Source organism: Pongo pygmaeus, chromosome 11 (assembly GCF_028885625.2).
Source record: "Pongo pygmaeus isolate AG05252 chromosome 11, NHGRI_mPonPyg2-v2.0_pri, whole genome shotgun sequence".
Taxonomy (NCBI): Eukaryota; Metazoa; Chordata; class Mammalia; order Primates; family Hominidae; genus Pongo; species Pongo pygmaeus.
Window position 1 is genome coordinate 96,471,719 of NC_072384.2, and position 27,462 is coordinate 96,499,180.

Genomic DNA, 27,462 nt, shown 5'->3' on the forward strand with positions numbered 1-27,462 from the left:
CTTTTGAAAGGCTGTTTAAAAAAATTACTTTTTAGAATGTGTGAGTTTCTCAAATACATAATACTTTCCTCAAACTGGGTCAGAAAATCCAGACATAATATAAATTGATTATCTCAGCCTATTCACAGCACTGCTCTATTCCTTATCACTACTGTGACCTTATGTGAGTCAACCACACTGGTCCTTTATATTCCCAACTCTAAAAATGAAGGAGTGGGACTATATGATTTCCAAGATATCTCTCAGCTTCTACAAATTCTGTAAGTCTGTGATTCATTTATAAATGAGTATAATCACGTCTTTCACTTCTATTCTTCTTTTTCTCAGAGCATACTCATACCCGCTACTACCACAAAACCTGAAAAGCATTATATACACAAGCACGCTATACTTAGGAAGTATGTCCAAATATCCCAAAGTATTTATCAGTAAAGCATCATGGTGTTTGATCTAAACAAATAATCAAAAGGGATAATAGGCACAATCCTTAAAAGTTACCACTCTACAATACTGGGAACTGGCTGGACACAGTGGCTCACATCTGTAATCCCAACACTTTGGGAGGCTGAGGTGGGAGAACTGCTTGAGCCCAGGAGTTCGAGACCAGCCTGGGTAACGTAGTGAGACCCCATCTCTACAAAAAATTTAAAAATTAGCTGGGTGTGGCAGCACATGCCTATTGTCTCAGCTACTGAGGAGGCTGAGGCAGGAGGATCACTTGAGCCCAGGAGGTCAAGGCAGCACTGAGCCATGATCGCGCCACTGCACTCCATCCTAAGTGACAGAGCAAAACCCTGTCTCTAAGAATTATTAAATAAGTAAAATATTGGGAACTATCTCTTTCCTGTGCCCTCTACCAATTCTATTATATTCTACACCTGAAATATCCAGGCTCTGAAAAGGAAAGTTCTCATAATACTGGGAGTCTCTGGATCTTAACTGTTTCTCTCTCTCTCTCTCTCTCTCTCACACACACACACACACACACACACACACCCCAAGGGGATGAAAATATGTGAATTGGCATTACTAGTACTGAGACAAATCATACAAGACTCTAAAAAGCTCCATATGGAAAACTGTGAAACCAGATGATAAAGATGGCAAGTGTAGGCCGGGTGTGGTGGCTCACGCCTGTAATCCCAGCACTTTGGGAGGCCGAGGCGGGCGGATCACGAGGTCAAGAGATCGAGACCATCGTGGCCAACATGGTGAAACCCCGTCTCTACTAAAAATACAAAAATTAGCTGGGTGTGGTGACGTGCACCTGTAGTTCTAGCTACTCAGGAGGCTGAGGCAGGGGAATCACTTGAACCCAGGAGGAGGAGGTTGCAGTGAGCCGAGATTGCACCACTACACTCCAGCCTGGCAACAGAGTAAGACTCTGTCTCAACAACAACAAAAAAAGAGATAAGTGTAAACACACTGGCTAAAACTCATATGTTCACATGACTAATTAACTACTAGTTGTTTACTAAGCATTTATTATATGTCCAGTTCCATGTTAGGTACAGCAGGATTTACAGAAAAAGGAATGATTTGGTCCATGTTCTCTAGTAGTTCTCTGAGTAGTCCAGCTGGGGGAGATAATGCTAAAAAAGCAAACAAACCAGCACAAGAAACACCACAAGACTGTATGTATAATTAAATGTTAAATTCTCCACACAAGTGATGGAGAAATTTCCAGAAAAGGAGGACCACTTCGGATCAGATTAGACAGGGAAGGCATCTTTGAGGCAGTAACAATGAGCTGAGTCTTAAAGCTTGAGAAGACTTAGCTGAAGAGAGATGGGAGATGTAGACTACGAGAAATACAGAAGTGGGCTTAGAAACTCCAATGAGCCTTAGCATGATGAGAAGAAAACAGTTAAAGTGGGGAGAAGTACAGGTTAGGGTATTTGAGTATAAAGGAGAGTACTGGAGAGTGGTGAAAAAATTAGGTGGTATAGATATAGTGAAAAATAAAGGTGAAATCCTAAGCCCCCCAACCTAATGAACAGACCTCCTGTTAGCCAAGAGGACTCCAGAAATCCTTGAAAACTCAGTTCCCAACCATGACCAGACAGGAGGTCAGACGTGCCTCATGATGTCCCCTCCCTCCATAACCACCATTAGGATTTCCTCCCTAAAGATTAAATAGAAACCAGCCCTTTGGAAAGCTCCGCTCCACCCCTGAAGTCAATCAACCTCCTGAAACCGCCCCTCCTTTTTGTGGTTTTCAACAAAATAACCGACCAGCATTCCTTCTTGATAAGAGACCACAGACCACAGAGTGGTTCTGGCCAGTCCACAGAGGATGTGCAGGGAGGGGTTTTGCGTCCTCTGCTTCATCTTTTGAAGTCAGAGATCAGAAAATTCCACCCTGGATCACGCTAACGCCACCATAGTTAAAAACCATGGGTCCCCTGGAGAAGGATGAGGCTCAGCTGTGCATGCGCATGTTTCTCCCTTCCTAAATATGCATGACTCCTCCTATTGCTTACAGAACACGAATATTCCTCCACCTCCTTTAGCGTGAATCCCTGTCTTATCCTTCTCACCCTCCAGTTGTTTGTTTCTGGTCTCCAATGGAAGGCTATGCTTCTCAGTCTGTCAGAATGGCTACCCTGCAGGCTGCAACCCTTTATGAAAAATAAAGCTCTCCTTTCCAAATTTATGAACCTCGTCATTCTTCAGCTGACAGTAAGGGTGGAATTAAAAATCTAGAAAACCAAGGAGTCAGACTTGATGCATTAGAGCCATGAACAGTTTATGGAAATAGGGATGGGCATAATTAAAAGACTCTAAGAAATATCAAGTTAAGACTTTTGACGGAAGTTAACAGAAGAGAGTCATTTTTATTCGACTTTCCTCCTAAAGCCAACCAAAATAAAAAGAACTCAAAAAACAACAGACTCAATATTCAGCCTAACTAGAAGGCCATCTCATCTACAAGCCATGAGGAATAATTTCCAATGAAGTAAAAATTGAACCAAATTGAATGAGGATACAAAAACAAAACCGACTAAACCTTTTTTTTTTTTTTTTTTTTGCACACATTCATTTAGCTTTTTCTTTTAAAGAGTAGAGAACATATAATTTCTGTCTAGTTTTTTGCTTTTCTCCCAGAGCAGGGAAAAATCTCAATTGTTTTTTGTCTTGTTTTGTTTTTGTTTGTGAGACAGGGTCTTGCCCTGTCGCCCAGGCTGGAGTACAGTGGTGCCATAACTGGCTCACTGCAGCCTTAACCTCCTGGGCTCAAATGATCCTCCCACCTCAGCCTCCCAAGTAACTGAGGCTACAAACATGCACCACCACACCTGGCTTTTTTTTTTTTTTTTTTTTTTTTTGTAGAGATAGGCTCTCACTATGTTGCCCAGGCTGGTATTAAACTTCTGGCCTCAAGTGATCCTCCTACCTCGGACTCCCAAAGTACTAGGATTACAGGTGTGAGCCACCATCTCCAGCCTAATAAAGAGACTCCTAAATGGAGACACAGCACAGCACAGGATCAAATTAATTACGTGAGAAAATATTCTGAGATAAAATGCCTGAATTAATGATGATGTTGGCCCAACTCACTCTCTGTCTCCTCCCCATTCAATACTTGAGTAAACAGTTGTAATAGATAAAACAGCCTTCAGTTGAAGATGGGTAATAACAAAAAGAAAGCATACATGGATAAATGCACAGCCTGATAGGAAGGAAGAAAGGGAGGGAGGGAGAAAGAAAGGAAGGCAGGCAGGCGGGCAAGAAGCAACAGAGATTAAAAACATGTCAGAAGAATTACCTTATAAACCACAGTCTAGCATGAAGACAATGAACAAGGAACTACTGAAAAACCACAATAAGATACTATACTACTACACACCCATTACTAGGATGACCAAAATTTAAGACAGCCAATACTGAATGCTCACAAGGGTACATAACAACTGTAAATGTCATACATTGCTGATCAGAGTACAAAATGGCACAAACACTTTGGAAAACCATTTTCATACACACACCATGCCATTCGGCTTTTCCACTCCTAATTATTTACTCCAGAGAAATGAAAACATATATCCACACAAAGACTTATTGTATTAGCCCATTTTCACACTGCTATCAAGAACTGCCCAAGACTGGGTAATTTATAAAGGAAAGAGGTTTAACTGACTCACAGTTCAGTATGGTGGGGGAGGCCTCAGGAAACTTACATTCATGGCAGAAGGTTAAAGGGAAGCAAGGCACCTTCTTCACAAGGCGGCAGGAGGGAGAATGAATGCAGGAGGAACCACCAGACACCCACAAAACCATCAGATCTCATGAGAACAGCATGGGGGAACCATCCCCATGATTCAGCCACCTCCACCTGGTCTCTCGCCTGGCACATGGGGATTATGGGGACCACAGGAACCATGGGGATTACAATTCAGGATGAGACTTTGGGTGGGGACATAGCCAAACCATATCACTTATGTACAAATGTTCACTAGCAGCTTTATTTGCAATAACTCATAACTGGAAAAAACCCAAATGTCCATCAATATGTGAGCATCCTGTCAGACCTTTTCTGTACTCATGTACATATGTGTGTGTGTTTGTGTGTGTTTGTGCGTATACGTATATATCCATATATACGTATATGCACACATACAGACATTTAGAAACAGGTTTTTTCCTCTTCATAACATAATTTGAATCATATTAAAGAAAGGCAAAAACTTTATAAAGGCAAAAAGTTATAATAATAAAACCTGTATTGTTATTTTTTATGTAATCATTCAATTTATATTTCAAAACATACTGAAAAGCAGTCTATCATAATGTAAATTTTGAAAGGGGGAAAATGGGAAAGGGGAAAAATAGTAATTAAAAATGATATGTGCAATAAACTGACCTAAAGAAAGAATAAAATTAAGGAACTCTGAGTTTTTCATAGACTTTTAATTCTACTCAGCCCACCATATTTTTCTCCAATGCAAATTCTATTATATGATCAAGACGATAATGACATTTCTGGATCCATTAATAGTGCTTTCCAGACGGCCAATTTCTGGTTATGCTTTAATCAGATCTTAGGTGAACAGAATCTTAAAACCTAATATAATCATTCCTTCTCAGAAACATAACCAAAACAGGTATCTTTTTTATTAACAGGTCTTCCTTTAAGGACACTTATTTACAAAGCAGACGGTTTTGAAATTTTTAGTAAATTACAAACTTGTAAATCTCTGAAGCAGTTCCCAAGCACCCACCCCTCCCCCCGAAAAAAGATGTTGAACAAAATGAAATGATCTTTCAAGGTGCTTAACAATTCTGAGTAATCTTAGACACAAGTCAGGTCAAAACAACTGTACTTTTTCATCTCAACAACAAAGACTAAAAAATAAAACACAAGGGAAAGCCTTAAGAGAGTGGCCTAAGGAGATGAAACAAATGGGTACAAATGCCTGATGAAAGAAACAAACTCTCACTTATTCATTATCCCTTGTTCCAGGGAGACTCCAATACAAGAGAGAAGTGCCTTCCACTCACACCAGCAGTGAAAGAAACTACAAACTCCCCCATTCCCCAGTGGTACTATGCCAGGGCTTCTGAGTCTTGGTAGAAATTTAACTTGTAAGTTCTGTAGTCACTAAGTGGCAATTAGTCATAGGGACATGTAATAACCCAATGCTTTCTTCTCTAATGATCACTAGTGATAGCATCAATAACCCTGTTGGGTGTATAACAGAAGAGGTGTCTCAACCTCTTTCACATGAGATTAGGAGAGAAGCAGCAGTAATTATTGTAACAGGTGATTGCATTATCAATTATAACTGTTAGCATGGGTTACTACTGAGTGAGAGATGAGTTCTCTAAAAAAACCACGGAGCTGCCTCAGTGCCTAGAATGTTTGGGAATGGACTGAAACAGATCCAATGTAGATTCGTCACGCAAGTCAGGCTGCACACCACCCACCACCACCCTCTACCCTGCAAAAAAAAAAAAAGAAAAAGAAAAAGAAAAGAAAAATTCCAACTGCAAAGGGGAAATTTTAATAGAAATGAAAGTTCAAAACTACAAGGCTGGGCTTTTTGAGAATACTAATGCAGACTGGCATTCGTTTGCATTATGACTATAACAGTAGTAATTGCAGAGAAAGTGCTAATTTTTTCATCACTGTTTTAAACTTGCTTATATAATATTGTATTTTATATTACAAAGTGAAACTATTTCCAAGGTGATTAACTGAACTACCTGATCTCTTTGTTCTTTGAATTCTATTAGATAACACTGTTTTTTGTTATAATCCGCCTCACTCTGAAACCTTCTACTCTTTATACTGCTACAACCAGGTGGCAGCCTGTACAGTGATCTTCCTTTCCCTGAAAATCCACAGGGGCAACAAGCCCAACTAGCAACATTCAATATCTGGGCTTCACCTTGACCCAGAAAATGCAAATCAAACTATGCTGAAAGCTTCATATAAAGGAACTGAAAGTAAGTACTATTTTGATCTATTTTCCCATCCTCCTTCCTGCACCTATGAAAACTCAGGTCCTTTTATTTTACTTTCAAATCCATCTTTCCATCTTCCAGCTTTTCCTTTTTTTTTTTCTGGAAATGGTTTAACCAATATTTATGAATAAGAATACATTAAAATTGCTACCCACTTTTGGGGCCATTATCATTTCGACTGCTTCCAATTTCATTTTGGATCTCTCAACATAAAACATTAGGAAAATGGCACCTAAGAAAGCATATGCTGCCACTTTATCACCAGCTGTTATTGCCTCATCTTAACTCTCATTTTAGGGCCTTTAAACATACCCCAGAATTCCCATCTGAAAAACTGCATAGGTTACATAGGAGGGGAAAAAACTTCATGTAGAACTAGGGTTCAATAGTAATGCTGGGAGTTAGAATGGTAACTTAAGTATCATCAATATTTTTGTTTTGTTCTGTTTTACTACTCATGAAGATGCCATCAAAACTAAAGCAGATCCTGTTTCCTTTCAAGATATCAAATTACAGGTTTTTGGTGACTAAGCTGAGACATTCAATCCTCTTTCCACTATATACCAAATAAGCAAGAAAGGGGAAAAGCCAAAGGAAAACCTGAAGTATAATTCCCAGGATTTTACAAACGAGGCAAAAACTCAGCCTATAATTATCCCATTGGCCATGCTCAAACCCATAAGAATTCAGAGGAGGCAAAAGTTAGTGTAATGATAATATTTTTAAGCTCATATTAGGAAAGAGGACGGTAAACTCCAAATAGGATAAGACTTAGTGCTTGTAAAAATCTTTGTTTAAAGAAGGGGATAGTGGCCAGGCGCGGTGGCTTACGCCTGTAATCCCAGCACTTTGGGAGGCCAAGGTGGGTGGATCACGAGGTCAGGAGTTCGAGACCAGCCTGGCCTAACACAGTGAAACCCTGTCTCTACTAAAAATACAAAAAATTAGTCAGGAATGGTGGTGCACACCTATAATCCCAGCTACTCCGCAGGCTGAGGTAGGGGAATCGCTTGAACCCAGGAGGTGGAGGTTGCAGTGAGCCGAAATCGCGCCACTGCACTCCAGCCCGGGTGACAGTATGAGACTCTGTCTCAAAAAAAGAAGGGGATAGCAATACCCTTACTTGCCTGTAATCCTAATATGCTCTCCTGGAGAAGTAGGGCTCTACATGCACCTCAATGGAGAATGAAGAACTCAAAGCACAGCTTTAAGAGTAAAGTATTTTATTTCTAACAAATTAAAGTATTTGGCAGTAATTTTTTTAAGCAGATGGATTGGAATATTTTGGGAAATGCTAAGGGGCTGATTTGCTATTGCTTTTTAGAACCTCAAGTTATAAAATAAGATTTTGGCTAATCTAGTCTTCTTCCAGATTCAGAGGTGTTTATTAAAGGCAACAGAGTTGCTTTAACTTTCTTATCTAGATTAATCTGTGAAGCAGTAGTTAGCTTTAATTAGGAATCCAAATTCAAATAATTAAAATAATGCTGGATTCAGTGTTCTTAGTCCTCCAAAGTAAGAATCATGGATTTAAAAATAGCCATGTGCCTAGGACAATTTGGGCCCAGCTTACATCATGATTTTTAGGGTGCTCTTGAGGTAAAGTCACCATTTTTTCTACTGCTTATAAGCCTAATCTTACTTTAGGGAACCTGCCTTAACTTTTGCTTTTCCATGATAAAGATTAGTAAACTTTCTCTACAAATTCCTGTGCTTATATTAAGTTTAAATAAACTCCTATTTCCTAACTGTGCCATGCAAATACGTGGCCGTTCTGGACATGTATTTGCATGGCACAGTCAGGAAACTGATCTGGACCACTGATCCAAAAGGACAGAAAATGAAAATGAAGCCTCACCATTTCTTGTTTTCTATTCCTTTAGCCTCGTGCAATTCCACTGGATGTACAATGCAATCATTCCCCTTTCTTTAGCCCTTTTCTTCTATCAGTCATCTGGCCAATATTTATTGAACATTTGCTACTCACAGTCCTTCAAAGAAATTGCTTTCACAGGCTGTCCAAATATGTAGCTACAAAGTTATGTTCACATCCAATCCCATAACCTTTTAATTGTTTCTCTAACAGACTGGCTGTTAAGAAAATTTTTTAGAAATGACCATATTTACCTAATGGCTAAGAATTTTCTTTGTCACACCCATATACCAGCAGAATCCAGTGATCAAGTATAAATGACTCTCCCTACTCCATCCATGAGGTTGACAGTGAGGAAAACAGTGTTACCCAAATCTAGTAATATTTGGCTCCAGAGATTTGAATAAAGAGTTGGAAAGTGGGGGATCCCTTTCAGCAGTGTGCTAGAGCTGGCTTCCCCATCCTGAGACCTCAGGTTGTCGTCTTGAATTAAGCCACAATGAAAATATTTACACTTCAATGACTTTCCTCCAAATATTTCCCTCTCCAAAATGTTATCCAAATCCATTCTGTCCCTGGGTTTAGATAGTCCAGGGATAAGTTTAGCTAGCAAGGGTTACCTTTTACATTAAGAAATTGCTACTTTTAAGTATGAACTTATAAAAACATCAAATTATAGGTTTTCCAGCCCGCAGGGCACTTCCAAAGTATTCACAGGGAAGAGACATAGGAAATACATAGAGAAGCAGGTGCAAAAATAATACTGAAGTTGGTGAGAGGGTTGGACAGCAGGAATTCAAATTGTTTGAAATTCTCCAGAAGAGTTTAGAGAGGAAAGGGAAGTGAGATTTGAAGCAGATCTTAATTGATGATTATGATTTTAGACAGCTGGAAAAAGTAGAAAGCGTCATCTCCAGTGGAATTACTGAATAGGCAGAAAAATGGGTAAAAGCATAAGGTGAGCTAGAAATGGGCTTTGGGCCAGTCTGGCAATACTTTGAAAAATCAGCTAGGCAGAAGGAACTACTGAAGCTCTATGATGAGAGTGATAAAGAAGTGTTTTAAGAATATTCTTTCAAATTTTGCTCACTCCTCGATTTTCTGATCTTTAACTTCTTTTCTGATCTCTGATAACTCCAACCTTCTTAGTTTTCAGACTTGCTAGACTAGAATGCATACTAGTACCAAGCCTGGTGCCATGTCACTTGGTAACCCCGGAACCTCCTGCTAGGGATTACAACAAGTACCAGCTGATGTCAGCTTTAACTCCTAAAGCTGTTGTTAGGGGTTCCCAAAGAAATGGTTTAGGATAAGTTTCAGCCTAGCTTGTCTTCAGTAAATTGTACATTATTATAATTTAAATGAAGACAATTCTCAAAACTCTGCATATGCATTCTTAAAGCTATTCCCTTGGAACCCCAAATATCTCTTCCAATACAAAATTACTTCCTCCTTATCTTCGCACCTTATAAATATTTCTACCACTACTGCTATTCTTAGTATTATTAGCCTCTACAGAATCTGGAATCAAACTGCTTGGGATAGGATTATGGGGAGGGAGAGGAAGGAGGGAGGGAAGGGGAGGAGGAGCTGCTATTTATTGAGAGCTTTCTGGGCTTTCTTGCAGATTCCATTTAATCCTCGTTGTAATCCTGTGAAAAAGGAAGACACGGAGGCTCAAGTCAATACTTCTATGATGCGCTTACAGTCATTCATTCTAATGTTGGTTTCAGTGTCTGACTCTTCTTAGGGAACCCTACGTGCAGGAAATGGCTGCTATGTATTTGTAAACAGAAACAATATTGGAAGTGGCAATTAACTTTCCAGGTTAAACTTGAAAAGTCAAATTAAAATACTAATACTGGATCTTAAGCATACAAATTATCACAACATAAAAGCAGGAAAAGGGAAGATTTTCTCATTTCTGAACAAAACCCCCATGCTACCTTTATCTCACCCTCTAATTCCTCTTCTTACTAAATAAATGTCATGTTTCCCTGACAGCCCCCTCCAATCCAGGCCTAGCCTATTCCCTAAGTGTCCATGTTACAAAATTACTTTCTCTTCTCTTGCTAAACATGTCCTTATAGAATATAGCAACAGAGTCTAATAATCATCAGCATCAACAGTGTCTAATAATCATACTGGCAAAACAAATAGCCAGTAGCCAGTAATAACCCTTCATTCTCCCGGTTGTTTTTTTTTTTTTCTTTTTTTGAGACGGAGTCTCACTCTGTTGCTCAGGCTAGAGTGCAGTGGTGTGATCTCAGCTCACTGCAACCTCCGCCTCCCAGGTCCAAGCAATTCTCCTGCCTCAGCCTCCCAAGTAGCTGGGATTACAGGCACATGCCACCAAGCCCAGCTAATTTCTGTATTTTTAGTAGAGATAGGGTTTTGCCATGTTGGCAAGGCTGGCCTCGAACTCCTGACCTCAAGTGATCCGCCCGCCTTGGCCTCCCAAAGTGCTATGATTACAGGCATGAGCTACCGTGCCCAGCTGGTTGTTTCCTTAAAGACGAATGTTTCAATTAATTACATTAACTAAAATTAATCTCTCACTGGTAAAGCCTCAAATTGCATGGAGTATGTACAATATTGTCAACACCCACCCACCTCTATGCTTCACTTACTTTTTAAAGATTAGAGGAGGAGTGGACACTTCTGAGGCAGGTCAACCTTGCCTGGGATTCTGATTTTTAAAGCAAAACTTCTCAAGCGTGACTTGTTAAAATGCAGCCTCTGAGTCAGTAGGATTGGAGTGGAGCCTGAGAATCTGCATTTCTAACAAACTTCTAAGTGATGATGACACTGCCATCTGCAGACCACACTTTAAGCGGCACTTCTCTAAACGATTCCATTTTTTTCCCTGCTTGTTAATATTTCCACTTCCAAAGCTACAGATTTTCCAAATGAATGAAGGTCTGAGGTGTGTTTTCAAAATAACTCTAGGGTCAGCAAGATCTGTAATAAGGGACTTGGACTCTGGGAGGGGGGAAGCAAAGGGAAGGATGATATACGTATATGGGTTATCTAAGCCAAGCCTGCAGGTGTTCAAGCAAGAACTACAGAAAGCCAGGGTTGTTGAGATTTTTCCTACATTTATCTGCCTCGTCCTCCTAGACAGCATTTAAGCTGCAAAATGTTTTTTAGCAGGCTAATGACAGGTTACTTGCACTACACTATATCATGATGGAAGAAGCAACAATTCTTTTTCAAGGAGAGGAGGTGATATGGTACTTCCCATCAGAGCCAGATGTGAAGAAGGAAGACAAAGAATCGTTTTATTTTCTATCGCAGGTCACTGAACCTGTATGTGTGTGTGTGTGTGTGTAAATAAGTGAGACTAGCCAAGAAATTTGTAAAAAGGAAGAATAATATAAGAGAAGTTGCCCCGCCTTAAATAAAAGAACATGTTATGGGTGCCAAAATGTAGAGACAACTAAACAGAACAAACTAGAAGGACCAGAAACAGAACCAAGTTTCTGTAAGAAGTTAGACTTTAATAAGAGTGTTATATACTTTAAAAATGGGGACAACTGTCTAATCACTTTGGCAGAGGGGCTACCTCTGCGGCAAAAGGAGGGAAATGCAACTGGGGAGGAACACCCACGAAGTTTAGGAGGACAGATTATAGTTTATTCCTGAATCACCTGGTGGGCTCACAGGCGCTAAATATCTCATTCTTTACATATCTAGAATATTCATGACATATTTAAAAAATAAAAAATGTAATAAAAAGTATAGAGGTACTGAAATAAAATTAAGTATGTTTTATGATCTTGAGATAGAGAAGGATATTTACATATGTCATTAAATAGTCATAACAAAAATTTTAAATGTAGGTGGTAAGAAAGTTCATAAACAAAGGTAAAAGACAAATGAAAAGTTGAGGAAATATTATAACATGATGAAAGGTTAATATCCTGAATATATAAATAATCCATATGAGATAATAAGTAGTTAACCAAGAAGTATATATAGTATGAAGAAAAAAAAATAAGGCTGTTACCTCTGGGGCGGGGGACTAATTGGAGGTCATAAAAGTAAAAAACACATGGATGACTTTTTATAAGGGAAATTGACTTTTTTTTACAATGAATCAAAAAAAAATGCAAGTTCACCTTACAAGAATTTCTAGAATAAAACTTAATTATCAGAAAAATTCTAGTTAAAACTTTCTTTAAAAAAAATTTCCCATTCTATCTATAAAAATAATATATATATTCACTACAAAAGAATGATCAGAAAAGACTAAGATCACAGAAAAAAAATTCACATAAGCAAAATAAAAATTTATATTCTGTTTTATAACACAGCCAAGTCACAGAGATACCAGGCAAATAAACAACAACAATAATGACAACAAAACCTTACTATACTTCTAGTGTGCTACTTATTCATCTGGACAAGCATCAGTTGCAGTGAGCCGGGATCCGACCACTATACTCCAACCTGGGTGATAGAGCAAGACCTTGTCTCCAAAAAAAAAAAATATACAATTTTGAGTTTCCCAATAAAATATATTAAGTAAATAAATGGGTCACAGTAAGGCTGATAACACTGCTAAATTTAGGGATATTTTGCAAATGAGTAAGGATTAGTCCTAAATAATATTGCTTTATGCATATTAGTACTTTGTGGATGCTAAACTTTATTTTTTCTGTTTATCTTCGTCTCTTGCTTTCATATTGAAGTTGTGTTTTGGAGTTTTGTTTTGTTTTCAGAAAATGTCCATTGATTCTTGGTTGCCCATTCGATTTTTTAAATGAGGCATAAAAAACTAAGCAAGATTGAAGAAAATAATTTTACATTAGATGAGTAAGATAAGGGAAGCACTTATTCTGCCATAACTAATACTTATTATCCAGTCAAAGCAATTTAGATTATTAGTACATCACCAAAAAATAGAGCACGGAGAAATAGACCCATTGATATATGGAAGCTTTATATATGAAAGTTCTGTTCATTAAAAGACAACATTTTTTAAAAGTGAAGACAGGTCGCAGGCATCTATAATAGATAACTGGTTAGTATCCTGAATATATATAGAATGTATAAAACTCAGAAAGAAAAAAAGAAAACAGCAAAATATATGAGTAAGCAAGTTACAGAAAATAAAATCAAAAAGCCAATAAACAGTTTACAAAAAAAATAAAGCCACAATGCGATATTATTTCACATCCATCAAATTGGCAAACAAAACAAAAAAAAAAAGTCTGACAATACCAAGTGTAAACAAGGACAAGGAGCAAGGGAGATTCATATGGACAATGGTGGGAGCATCTCATGAATGCAATAAAGTACACATCTTACAATTTAGCAGTTCTACTCCTAAGTATATTCTAAGAAAACATCAACAAATTTTTATTTTTTAAATCCCTAGCAGGATTATTTGGAATAGAAAAAACAACATCACTAATCAATAGATAAATGCAAATCAAAACCACAGTGAGATACCATCTCATACCAGTCAGAATGGCTATTATTAAGAAATCAAAATTAACCGATGCTGGCAAGGTTGCAGAGAAAATGGAACACTTATACACTGCTGGTGGGAGTTTAAGTTAATTCGTCCTTTGTGGAAAGCAGTGTGGTGATTCCTCAAAGAACTTAAAACAGAATTATCATTTGACCCAGCAATCCTATTATTGGATATAGACATAAAGGAATATAAATTGTTGTCATAAAGACACATGCACATATATGTTCACTGCAGCACTACCCACAAAAGCAAAGACATAGAATTAACCTAAATGCCCATCAACAGTAGACTGGATGAAGAAAATGTTATACATAAACACCATGGAATACTATGCAGCCATATAAAAGAATGAGATTATGTTCTTTGCAGCAACATTGATGGACCTGGAGGCCATTATCCTAAGTGAATTGATGCAGGAACAGAAAACCAAATACTACATGTTCTCACTTACAAGTACGGGCTAAACAATGAGAACACATGGACACTAAGAGGGGAAACAAGGGACACTGGGACCTACTTGGCAGCGGAAGAAAGGAGGAGGGAGAGGATCAGAAAAAACAACTACTGGGTACTAAGCATAATATCTGGGTGATGAAATAATCTGTACACCAAACCCCCATGGCACACAGCTTACCTATAAAACAAACCTGCATGTGTAGCCCTGAACCTAAAATAAAAGTTAAAAAAAAAAAAAAAGAAAAGAAAAAGCAAGAGAGAACCTAAAAGTCACTTACAGACGAATGGATATACTGTGGCATTCTCAAACTTTAGAGAATGCAGCTGTGGGAATGAATGAACTAGATCTACCCATAATCAAACACATTTAAAGGGCAAAAAAAAAAAAATAGTTGTAGTCAAATGTATACTATATATTGTATATATGTACTGCGTAAAGTTTAAAACGTTCAAAACAGGCTGGGTGTGGTGGCTCATGCCTGTAATCCCAGCACTTTGGGAGGCCAAGACAGGAGGATCACTTGAGGTCAGGAGTTCAAGACCAGCCTGGCCAACATGGAGAAACCCCGTCTCTACTAAAAATACAAAAATTTGGGGGCAGTGAGGGGGCGCCTGTAATCCCAGCTACTCGAGAGGCTGAGGTGGGAGAACCGCTTGAACCTGAGAGGTGGAGGCTGCAGTGGGCTGAGATTGCACCACTGCACTCCAGCCTGGGTGACAGAGACTCCATCAAAAAAAAAAAAAAAACGAAACAGTAACTCACTGTTTAGGACCCAAACATAGGTCTACAGTTACATGAAAATTTAAAAAGGCAGATCAGAATAGTGGATCTCTGTAGGAGGAAGATGACTTTTTTTCTTTTTCTTTTTTTTTTTTTTTTGAGACGGAGTTTCACTCTGGTTGCCCAGGCTGGAGTGCAGTGGCGCAATTTCAGCTCACTGCAACTTCCACCTCCCAGGTTCAAGCGATTCTCCTGCCTCACCCTCCCAAGTAGCTGAGATTACAGGCATGCACCACCACATCCAGCTAATTTTGTATTTTTAGTAGAGAGGGGGTTTTGCCATGTTGGCCAGGCTGGTTCCGAACCCCTGACCTCAAGTGATCCACCCGCCTTGGCCTCCCAAAGTGCTGGGATTCCGGGCGTGAGCCACCGCACTCAGCTGGAGGGTAACTTTTTTAAGGTGGTGGATTAAAACATGCACATTTGTCATATTACATTTTATACTTTTGTATGTCTTAAATATTTCATAATGAAATTGTAGAATCTTGTCCTGGTTAATTGGTTACCACACTCCCATAATAGATAACTGAAACAGATAACTGATAGCAATTGATCGTGACCAGAAGTTGTATTGAAGACACATTTATTCTGAAGTTTACTAAAAACCACATTTTTCAAAAACCAAACTAGGATAAGTGTGATAGCTCCAAAAGAACCATTTGCATGTACTGAATAATGTTTTGTTTTCTAAATCAGTAGCTTCCAAAGTGGAGTGCATTGGGCCACAAGAAGAAAATATTGGAACTATGTGTTTTTCCATAAAATCCTTTCAATTTCTAGGTTTCATCTGTTGTAGAAAATACATAACAGACACAAATCTAAATTAATTTATATAATATATTCCTGCACAGTGGTATGTCATATCATTTATAAATCATTTTTTACTGATCAAAGTGCAAGGTCTAAAAAGTTTAAAAATCACTATTAGGGATGACCATTAATGGACTTTCTAAACCACCTGTCCAAGTAACCTACATCCAGACCCTGAAAGTTAAAAATAGAGATTATACAGGAGGACTGGATTTTTTTACAGATAATTTATTAGTCAAAAAATATCTTGAAGTAGATGACTAAAACTGCAGTCTGAAAACAGCCTATGTCTTCCAACTTTCTACAGACCAAACTTCACATCAGGTTTCAAGACAAAGGTTGACATAACTGCCAACCAGTGCAGTAACAGGTCTGGCCTTATCTGTGTTGGATGCTTTGCTTGAAAAAGATAATAAATCACTTGAAAAGCCCACGTGGGAACAGGACACAATCTAGGAAACTGAATGCCACTCTGTAACACAAGTGCTAAATTAACATTCTCCAACTGCTTCCAGCTATTGATATTCATTTTGGAACACGCAGGACATATTTAGAAAATGGCACATCACCAGAAAATGTGAGTGAGAGTGTGGGCTTTTGCCTAATACAATGCAGCTAGAATTTTTCTAGAACCAACTTCAGAAGCCAGAAAAGAAAACTCTGTTTCACAAACCCTTTAGATCAGAGTGTAATCTTCCAATAAAATAAGTTATATGAAATCAAGTAGTATCATCTTACTATAAATAACTATTCAAAGAAGCAGTATTTTAAAATAAACTCCTCCTCTTGGCCTTTAAGCTAGTGATCTTGGTTACTGCCAATAGCATTCATAATAAACAGGATATAGTTTTGTCAAATGTTTAGCAAAGTATTATAAATATGCTTTTGGTGAAAATAAGTATTCAATATCTTTTGGGGACAATGAGAGGACTATTCACATGTACCATTTATCAATTTAACAATGAGCAGATAATGTAAGAAAGTGCACATCAGCCAGCTACCATATGGCTTGCATTTTGGCAGAAGTAGAAATGGAGGTGGGTGGATACCACAAATATCATTAGTCATAAATTGAGAGACATTAATATATTTATTACGATAGTGTGCATTTTACTCTAATAATAATGATGTTCTCGCACCAGGCAGGCAAAAGAAAGCCTTCTCAAAGAATTCTTCACAAACATTCATTTGGACACCAGCTCAGAAAATCTCACTAGAGGTCACAAGCCTTTAGTAGACACAGACATCTATTTTGTAGCTTGCTGTAAGGAAGCTACATAGCTCTATAAAATGTGCAAAGCTTATATACAAAGCTATCTGTCATTTCATATCTGATAATGGAAGCAATTCTATCTCCATTGCCATCTTTTTTTAGGATTGATTCCTACAAGGTACAGCATGGAATGTTATAATTTCATACCAGGGTAGGTTAAGTTTTTGATAAAAGCACTTGCTGAGATTTCTAATTTCTTCCCTCAAGGGCATGAAACTAAGCAAATTAATCACTCTAACATCTAGACTCTTAAGGCAGAGGCCCATTTATTAGAATATGTTCAATAGCAGAAGACATGCTATGTATCATCACACGCCCACACCTGATCCTCAACTCTCTGGGCCCAGCGAGCAGCATCGTTACAGACGCTTAACACAGTTTAACGAATTTCTCTGATAGACCAACAGTGGCTTGGTCCATGGTCCCATGGCTCTGCCTCCCAGGGACCATCAACAACCAAAGGCCCTTTCTCAGTGGTTTTCTTTGAGATGCTCAGAAGACACCCACACACACATAACACTGCCCCCACCCACCTGGTTCTGTACCCTTACAGAGTTGAACAGTTCTCCCTTCCAGCCAAGGGCAGAAATGAGGAACATGCCAGATCGGAGAGTTCCCAAATCTAATCAAATTCCTTCAGCTGCAGATAATGGTAGGGAAGGAGAAGGGAGTGGGGAGAATAAAGGAGATGGGGGGAGAGGGAGGGAGGGGACGTGCAAAGGGAAGAGGGGAGATAGGAAGATGAGGAGAGAGAAAGAGAGTGAAGGGAGTGGAGGGGAGAGAGATGAGGGGAGGGAAAAAAGGAGGGCGGCTCACATAACTGAAAAATTGAGGAGTGGGTCTCCTACCTTCAGACATAGCCAGATCCAGGGGATATTATCAGAACTTCACCTCTTTTTCCCGATTTCTAACCTCTGCTTTTCTCTGCATGATCCCCTTTTACTAGCAGGGTCTCACCTCAGCAGTGACAAGATATCTGCCAGCAGCACCAGGCCTACATCTTCCCAGCTTTAAATTCAGTGAAAAGACAGGATCTCTTTCTAAAGCACTGCAATAAAATTTCCAGAATGAAAACTCATCAGCTTAATTGGCCTCTGTTGGTTATCTGCCCATTTGTGAACCAATCACTGTGGTCTGAGAGGTGCGAGGACTCCTCTGATTGGCCTGGCCTGGGCCATTTGCCCACTTCCGGCATCAGAAGGAAGGACAGTTTCAAAAGGCAAACTGGGTGTTGCTACAGGAGAGCATTCAGGCAAACCACAGCCAATCTCAGGACTCTCCTTGTTCTGCCTTGTCTTCAAACCTCTTGCACATTTTTCCAGCCTCGGACCCACTGTGCCTCACCGTGTCCATCTAGCATAGGACCCTCAATACATTTCTCTGACACAGGGAAAACCCATTTGGTGTAGTGAATGACCCTACAGTCAAACAGCCTGGGTTCTAATTCTGGCTCTATCATTTTAGCAAGCTGTATAATCTCTCTGTGCCTCAGTTTCCTCATCAAAAAAAAAAAAAGGCAGGTGGGCTGGGAGCAGTGGCTCATGCCTGTAATCCCAGCATTTTGGGAGGCCTAGGTGGGCAGATCACCTGAGGTCAGGAGTTTGAGACCAGCCTGGCCAACATGGCAAAACCCCATCTCTACTGAAAATACAAAACTTAGCCGGGTGTGGTGGTGCATGCCTGTGGTCCCAGCTATTAGGTCGCTGAGGCACTAGAATCACTTGAACCCAGGAGGCAGAGGTTGCAGTAAGCCGGGATTGTGCCACTGCACTCCAGCCTGGATGACAAAGCGAGACTCCATCTCAGAAAAAAAAAAAAAAAAAAAAGGCAGGCGACAATGGCACATCTATCAAGTTGTTGGGACAAAAAATAAGATGACACAGGCAAAGTGCTTAAAACAGTGCCCAGCAGAAAGTTATCTCTCAATAAATGTTAGGAATTAAGTCTTCTAACAGAGCCATTTTGAAAAAGTTCAGTTAATAACTATCAAGTAGATCTTTTTTTTAATCCACAAGACATTAAACATCTAACAATCTAAAAAGATTATAGTTAATTTACATTTTGTCCAAAGCTCTCACTGGTTTTATATTGTGACAATTACCTAATTTGGTTACTGATAAACTCAGAAAAGAAGGGAGCTTAAAATTTGGGGTACACAGAACAGTGGAATTCTGAACTGTAAAAGATTGAGGTTTTTCAGCTGGGTGCAATGGCTCATGCCTGTAATTCCAGCAGTTTAGGAGGCCAAAGCAGGAGGATAACTTGAGGCCAGGAGTTCAAAACCAGACCTGGCAACATGACAAGACCCCATCTCCACAAAAAAAAAAAAGGAAAACAACTTTAAAAATTAGCCAGGTGTGGTGGCACACACCTGTAATCCTAGCTACTTGGGAGGCTGAGGTGAGAGGATCACTTGAGCCCAGGAGTTTGAGGTTAACAGGAGCTGTGATTGCACCACTGCACTCCTGTGTAGGTGAGGTATTTTCACTGGAGGGAAAAGCAAAAAAAAAAAAAAAAAAAAAAATTAGAAGTAATATCATGACCTCAACTTATTAAAAGAAAAAGCTAAATGAATACATGCAAATGAGAAATTGGCCATATTTAATATGTGGAAGAATGTTGTAATGAATATTTTTCCAGCAGTTGTCTAATAAAAATTTGGTCTATTCAATTCATCAAATTGCTGCCATTAAAAAACATCGAACTCAATCAAAATTCCTTTATTAAAGTTAGAAATTAATAGACCATTTGTATGAAATCTTACATGCTTTTTAAAATAAAGAAAACAGTTCTTCCAGGCAGTTCTCAGCTTTCAGGTGTTTCAGAAGGAAAAGTCTAAATGGGATACATAATGCATTTTTCCTCAAAATCCCTTCAACTGTCACAGGGGATTTCATTTTCAATAGGGCCATAATTTCATACAAAGTCTATGCTATTAATTTATTTCCCTTTAATCCTTTTCAAATAATCACAAAAATCTGAATGAGTGCAACGTACTTCTTTTACATGAAATCTGAATAAAACTGACAGAAACATTCCAAGCTCCCACTGGCAGGCTTGGAAGGAGGCTTGGAAAGAAGCGGGTACAAGGACCACCCCTGTCTTCCAGGAGTTAAACACCTCACAGAGAGGCCGGGTGCAGTGACTCACGCCTGTAATCCCAGCATTTTGGGAAGCTGAGGCGGGTGGATCACCTGAGGTCAGGAGTTCGAGACCAGTCTGGCCAACATGGCGAAATCCCATCTCTACTAAAAATACAAAAATTAGCCGAACATGGTGGCACGAGCCTGTAATTCCAGCTACTGGGGGGCTGAGGCAGAAGGATCACTTGAACCTGGCAGGCGGAGGTTGCAGTGAGCCGAGATCATGCCACTGCACTCCAGCCTGGGCAACAGAGTAAGACTCTGTCTCAAAAAACAAACAAATATCAAAACAAAACAAAACAGAAAAAAACACCTCACAGAGGACACAAGTCCCACTCATGAACCGTGTCTCTAAAGAAACTTAGACACTTGCTTGTGAGGCACAGAAACAGCAGAAAATTCAAAAGGAGAAATCAGAGTGTCACCACATCAGGAGTGGCTTCAGGCCAAGAAGGGACCTGATCTAGGCTCTGAGGAGCTGCAGGATTTGGACAGGCAGAAAGGAGAAGGAAAAACATCCCACTGAAGTCCTTGCTCAACTAACTCACAATGGTTCTTGTGACAATGAACACAATTCCACAGACGAGTCTCCTGGCTGCTGGTCTGTGATGGTATTACTACTTTTACTGTCCAGTGATATAAAAAGCAGGTTTCACATTGCCCAGTAGCTTTGCAGTCACTGTTATCTATCTAGTTCTTTAAGTTTAAACATTCTGTTGCTTATACCCAACAAACAGAGTGGATTAAAAGGGTATCTTGAAGGGGAATAATTATTATTATCACTATTCATTTTAACTTCACTCTCAACAGTTACTTTTTACCTAATCCCCATAAACATTTTCATAAAGAACTTATCATTAAAAAAAGTATGTCAAAAGAGTCAGAGGAGACCCCCAACACAGCAGAAGAAGCAATCCAGCCCTACAATGGAGGACAGGGCAGTTTAAGGCCCTAGAAAGCTACCTTCCTCTCTATGTCATGGGAATTTCTGTGCTGATGTGCATCCCCAAATAGAAACTCACCCACAGCACCAGTTAAAACCAGCAGGAGCCAGGGCTACAGCCAAGACAACCTCTATTTGTGGTACCTAGAAGAGGGATCATCTTACGGCAAACTTGATGATTACTGGGTTTTATCCCAAGAGAAAGAAGAGGCCAAGCAGCACTCATTAGGACCCCACTTTGTGAAGAGCAACACAGCCAATGTGAGGGCCAACGAGAGGGGTACATAATTCAGAACAATACAGTAGAGCATCAACTCACTCCACTGGGATGCAAAGTTTCCCCCTCCTTTTCCAATGTAATGGATAAAGAAGAAGTGGTGCAGAAAATTGATCACTGCGAGTACATACAAGTTGATGGCAAAATAAGAAAGTGAACCCAGGGCCTTTCACACCACTTCTAACTCTGTCTCAGCCACACATCTTCTCCTTCTCTCCAAAAAGGAAATTTTTTTATCTAAAACCCCCAAAGTACCTTTGGCACTTGGCATAATATTCATCATTCCGTTATAGACATAAAAACAACAAGGAGCAATAATTTATGTTTGCCAGCAAGATTGCATGCTCTTTCACTGCCAAGGTCCTGAGGCTTTCATCAGTAAGGAGTTTCCAATCTCCAGAACAAGAAGTGCTACTGGCATTTGGGTGGAACAGTTCTTCCTTGTGCAGGGATGTGTCCAGTATTGCAGAACAGAGTTCACTAAATTCCAGTAGCCATTCCCAGTCACAATCAAGATTGCCCCACCACATTTCCCAGACTGCCTCTAATTGTGAATCACTGGATCACTGGACCACAGCTATGCATTCTGTCTCATTGGCTGAGTCTCCACCCAATGCTTAACCAAGCACATTACACTGTGTTAACACAGTACTCAGTATTTCCAAGGACAAATTCAGGATCTCTCTACTCTCCCCCCGCCAGCAACCTCTCCAGATTTCCTTATTTCTATAATAGAACCCTGACCCAAGAGCTCTGAGTTATCTTTGACTCTTCCTACCAGCCCCAATTTTCTTTTCCATCTTGCCCTGATTTTCTACTCCTGTTACCATCCTCTTGCCTGAAGAACTCTTAGCTTGTCTCTGAATGGTCTCCCTCCTTCAGAGCATCCTGAAACTACTTCTACTGTCTTCAACTCTATTTATGCATTATTCATGCTTAGAAATACTTAAAGGACTCTCTATTGCCTAGTAAATTAAATGCCTTGACCTAGAATTTGAGAATTTTTATAACATGACCCCATTGTCTTTCCTGGCACACCACTGCCACTCCCCACAAAATACCTATTCTCCAATCTGTATATTCTTCCCCAACCAGGTTCCAATCTCAGCCATATGTTTTCCTCATCGCTCCCAATTAAAAAACAAAAAAAAGGTGTCTGTCTGAAATATCTTTCCACACTCCTACTCAAATCACATCAGTTTGGGGGGGCCCTCTCGTGTAGCTTTGCCAACTTCTTCAATATAAGATTTCTTTCTCCTTTTATCTGCCCTTCCACACACAGTTTATACTTGGTTATCCTAACATACTTCTCTTTGTGCTCATTTATCTGCTGTAGTGAAAAAACATCCTGAGGTTGTTTGTCATGTGGTGAGACAACCTGACTTCTATTTGGGGATCCCTTTCCCCCCAACTCTCAGTCCATTAAAATTGGGCGAGGCCTCCCTCAAGGCCCCAAGAGTAGAGAAGAGGATCCCAGCCTAGGACAGGTAGCATATTCCATTCCCCAGCCACAGTGATGGGTTCTTGGATGTGGACATTGTACAAGTCAACAAGACAGTGCTGGGACAGAACTCAGTCCCTGAGTTTTCTTCAAGAACTGGGAAGAGCACTGAATAGGGAGGATGAAGAGCTGGATCCACTGCAGGACACAGGGCTGAAAGGTGAGAGACCTTGTCTTGGCAACAATGCCACGCAAAACCTAGCCTTATACCTGAAATTTTCAGTGACGTGAGTAAAAAATATTCTCTTCTTGCTTAAGGTCCCTCACAATTACAGAGTCCTGCTACACCATCCTTTCTATTGTCTACTGGCTAGTTAAGCAGAATGTCTGATCCTGACTCATGTTTCCCTCTTGTGCATAGCTCAACTGAGTTACTGTACATGAGACACATGTACATAGACATACATGCATTGTACTTGTTAAGTACTGGTACTCAAGAAATATTTTTGACATGAATTAGAGAACAAATATTTTAATTGGGAGGAAAAAGAGGAGTTAATTTTAGCCCTTTGCAGTCTCTTTAGTCATCACCTTATCACTTGTAGTCAGTAGACACTGAAAAGCTTTCATTACCAAGTTTCAAGAAGGCTTTGGATTCACAATTAAACTCTTCTGTGAAAACCCATGCCTGCTTTCAGGACTGCTTAAGTACTAGTGGCATATGGTAAAGCAGGTGTTTGGCAGCAAATGTTTTTTAAAAGATCTTTTGAAGACCACAAATTTGTTTATCTTTCTAAAATTAGGTGGAATGTCACAATTTTAGCTGGGCCTCCCCAACCCTTTCAATTACATATTAATTTCATCCTTTTTAGGAGCCATAGGCTTATAGGTGCTGCCAAAAGAGATACAGTTATGCTTGTATTGTTCTAGGCGCAAGTAAGCTTCACAGTTGCTATTTGTGCCCTAGAGCTTAAATGCTTTGGAAAAATAAGCACATGTGTGCTCTGCCACATTGCAATATTGTGGACTCATTCACAGTGGAAACCACCGACAGACCATCTCCCTAGAGACCTCACAGAGTATTGCTCATTCTGGGATTAACTGACCATGGTTCAAGCCCTCAGGCTTGCAAGCTCAAAAACATATTGTGGCATTCCTCCAAGCTGAATATATCTTCAAAGACAGACTTTCATAAAACAAGCTTACAGACCAAAACAGAAATTCAAAATGTGAGTTTAATTTACAATAAAAAATAACTATCATAGGAATCAGAAAACTTAAAGTTCCCCTAATCACTACATTCTCTCCTGTAGCTAAGCTATACGGAAGACAAACCACAGTCATAAGATTGCTTGAGTGAACACTCAAATCAAATAAAAAGGGACTTAAATGCTCTAACCAAAGGTATTTCAGATGAGACACCTTAAGAGACTGTTCCCATAAAAATCCAAGAAAATTGACCACCAATCCCACCCCATGGAAAGAACTACCTGCACAATGGTCACGTTCCCTCTTTTTCTGTATGCCTTCTAACTACCCTCTCTTCAGGGTGGGATACATAATTTGCAGGGCTTAATCCAAAATAAAAATGTGAGTTTCCTTGCTGAAAAAATAGGATGAAAATGCCATTAAAGGCACCAAACTATAAAATTTTTCTTCTTCTGTGTCTCTCTTTCAACCTCTCATGGTGCTTTTAAATTGCTATTAATATCAAACTCCCTTGAGCACAGGGATACTCACAAGGCCAATACGGACCCTCATAGGCACGCAAGGGCCTTGTCCCATGATTAAGGGCATAAGTGTGCGACCCATCAGCTATAGAGCTCCCCCTTCTGCAAGTTATTGGACTGACAGTGCCAACCCAGAGGTGATGAGCCTGAGCCAGGCATCTCCCCTTGCAAAGGAGCGTGCTGCCCTGCTCATGGTGGACAGGCAACTCCAAGGGATTACAACCTCTGTGCTGGGATGCACTCAGCACCTGAATCAGGAATGAGTGGGAGGCTTGCCACTGTTGCTTGCTGAAAGAACAATGGCACTGCCAGCTGGGAGTGGGGACAGCCACCACCATGCCTACAACAAGATACCACAGGGTATTCATAGCAGACATTGACCCTCCTGCTCCCAGACTCCAACTAGGGACAGAGGGTAATAGTGGTTGCTTGATGGTGGGGGCAAAGGGAGGCCAGGAGAGACAAGGGTACCAGGGGGCAGGGGAGCTGGCTGCTGAGCATCTGTCCTCGGAGACAAGGAGGTGACAGAAGGCAGAGCTCCATGCTGCTGACGCATGCTCCACTGTCCTATTGCACTTCACTTACAAAATCACAAATTCAAGAAAAAAAATTACTAAGAATTCAAGATAGCAACCACAGAGCACTGAGCCCCAAATGCAGAGCCTTTCTGAGTGGGATGCCCTGTGTGACTCACTGGTCAACACCAGTTCCGCTTCTCTGGCTTTTTGTTTCCTTCTCAGTGTCCTTGGGTGTGCCACAGCTCTAACGTGCAAATATAGTCCAGTTTTGCCAACAGCTACAACTCGTTGGCTTACCTCAAGAAAACTAAGGTGTCCCTTTAATGAACAAATTATTTTCAGACTAGTATTTTAAAAGCTAAGCAACATCCACAATGTGTGTTGATTTCATAGTTGTAAAGAAAAAGGCACTCTTATTTATCGTGTTTCCAACCCTGGTGGTAGCCTCCAAATATGACAACATAGACAACTTGACAAGCATAACAATAATATGGGATTGAAACATGCCTTCATAATGCATTAATCTCTAATAATTTATTTACTCGATGGATATTTAATAAATCTTGTGTGTCTACATGCCAGGCATTATGCTAAGCTCCATGTTACAAAAATCAAGAATTATACAACTCCTTGAAGAATGAAGACTGCTCACTGAAATAGAGAAGACAGACACAAAAATTGACACTTTAGTTTGATAAGTGTTACAGAATCAATTGCCATGGAACACAAAGGGAAAACATCTAACCCTGCTGGGTGGGACAGGGAGGAGGTTTACCAGACCCATCCCATTTAGTAGAAACATCTTTCTCAAGAAAATCGATAGTACCTTGGAGTTACACAGTCCTTTTCCTACAAACTTTCAGAATCCAGTAAGTGAGAACACACCATCTCCTCTAAAGTATAAGTCTTACCAAAAATATCAAACCCTAATGTGCTCATGCCTCCAGTTTCAACAACCAATTTACAAGAAACACTGGGGACAAGGAAACATATTAACCGAACCATAAGGGACACACTCAGCAAAATCCAAACTGTGGGAAATTCTACTAGGACAAATAACTCAATTTCTTCGAATCTTAAATTGCAATGTGGAGGAACACTTATTAAATAAAAAGAGACTTTAAAAATATATCAGCCACTTGCAAAGTGTGGGCCTTCTGTGAAAGGTTTTTGTATCTTTTGAGGGGGAAAAAACATGACATTAATGAGACCAAGATATTTAATGAAATTAAGGAACCATTCATTTTTAGATGTTATAATAGTGATGCATGTATGGTTAAAGAGGCAAGACAGAGTAATTGTTAAGGGTCCAGGCTTTGAAATCGTTTCCTGATTGGAAATATCTCTTCTAAGACTGGGCAACAAAAATTTGGGTAAGTTCCCAGGTAAGTCTGGCTTTATGTCCTCTCTCTAAAATGGGAAATAATAATAGTTGTTACTTCATTAAGTTGTTGGAGATTTATAAGCTACAGCATGAAGAAGTGCTTAGTATAGTGCCTGGTTCACAGTAAGCACTCATTCCATGTATATTACTATTAAGATGATTAGGAACTTTTTAAAACCTTGCTATTGATTCCACTCAGCTCAGTTACTCTAATATCTGAGCTAGGTTACTCCTCTCACATCTTCCATATACTGCACACTCATTAAGTGATCAAAACTTAGTTTTTTCCTTAGAATTTATATTTAAAATGACTTTGCTCACAATCTCCCTCAGGTTGCTTACACAGCGTGATCCTGAAGGCTGCCCAGCACACCCCGAAGCCTGCAGGACTGCACTTAATGGGAGTTCACTATTCACTCTGCAGTCCCTCCTCACAGTCACCCTTTTCTGCTCCTGCCCTTCCAGCTGCCAAATCCACAAATCCCTGTTCTTATCCTTCACTGCCCTATAGACTTGAATAATACCATCCCAGGAATCAAGGGGTCTCCAGAAAAGGGCTCTCGTTCATCTCTTAAACTAAGTTTCTTTGGGTACAACCTATATTGGTTCATACATTCACCCCCTAATACACCCCATGCCAGGCACCACTCTCCCCAACCCCGGGGAGTGGCAAGTTCATACTTCATTCACTCCACGTGCCAAATCATAGAGGATTCCGAATGTACAGGCAGGACTTTCAACTTCATCTTGAAAACTATGAAAGTGATGGAGGGATTCAAGCATGAAAGTTAAAGATTCAATGTGTTAAGCAACCCTCTGGCTGTACTTTGGGTAGGTAGCAAGATGAAACTGTTGGAGGTTCTGTTGCAGGATTCTAGGTCAA

At 39.8% G+C, this 27,462-nt stretch overlaps 1 protein-coding gene across 5 annotated transcripts in view; it reads right to left on the reverse strand.

Moving 5' to 3' along the window:
• HECW2 (HECT, C2 and WW domain containing E3 ubiquitin protein ligase 2) overlaps positions 1 to 27,462 on the reverse strand; it is a 397,525-nt gene that overhangs the window by 260,950 nt on the left and 109,113 nt on the right. Inside the window, exon 1 of one of the 5 annotated variants that reach the window (XM_063647766.1) lies at positions 17,992 to 18,184. The exons of the other annotated variants lie outside the window; for them this stretch is intronic. The gene's annotated coding sequence lies outside the window, so the exon portion shown is untranslated. Of the gene's footprint in view, positions 1 to 17,991; positions 18,185 to 27,462 lie in introns of those variants that run through there. 5 annotated transcript variants of the gene reach the window in all.